Below are 824 nucleotides of genomic sequence, written 5' to 3' on the forward strand. Positions count from 1 at the left end.
ATTCATGTTGACAACCCCCAGGACAGGGGGAGCAAAGAACTGTGTTGTGTTTTTGAGAACTATGGACTGACTCAGCACTTGACGGAGCCCACGCACAATAAGGGGCACACTCTATCTCTATCTATCTCTGTGCCCAAAAGTGTCCAAACAAAGACAATCAGAAAACAGTATATCACTGAAAACACCAGTGAAACATTTACTCAGCTTTTCTCATCCACACCCGCCCTCTCTGGGCTATCAGTGACTGAGCTTGTTGATAATTTCAACTGTTAAATTAGAAATGTTATTGATGCCATTGCTCCCACTAAGGTAAAAGTTGTCTCTGGTAAGAAAAGATCTCCATGGAGAAATAACCTACCGGTGAGAACAGAAAAAAGAGAGTGTAGGAAAGCTGAACGAAGGTGGCGAAAAACAAATCTCCTGGTTCATTTGAAGAGACTTCGCATTTATAATTTGGAACTAAGGAATGCAAGGCGGTCCTTCTTCTCTGATATTATCTCTAAAAACAATAATAATTCACGCGCTTTGTTTGCTACGGTCGATAGATTAACAAACCCTCCGGTACCAGTAGCATCTGAACTTTTATCTACCAAGGCCTGTAATGAGTTTGCCTCCTTCTTCAAAGATAAAATTCAGAAGATTAGACAAACAGTCAGTGCCTCCATATCAAGTACAGGATATGTGCTGTCACAGTGTTCAAGCAAAACTAGTTCCAGTATGACAGAATTTCATACGGTCAACCATAAAAACCTAGAGGACATTATACAACATCTGAAATCCTCCTCCTGTTGCCTTGATATTCTACCAACAGGTGTTTTCAAAAA

Source organism: Etheostoma cragini, chromosome 1, assembly GCF_013103735.1.
Source record: "Etheostoma cragini isolate CJK2018 chromosome 1, CSU_Ecrag_1.0, whole genome shotgun sequence".
Lineage (NCBI taxonomy): Eukaryota > Metazoa > Chordata > Actinopteri > Perciformes > Percidae > Etheostoma > Etheostoma cragini.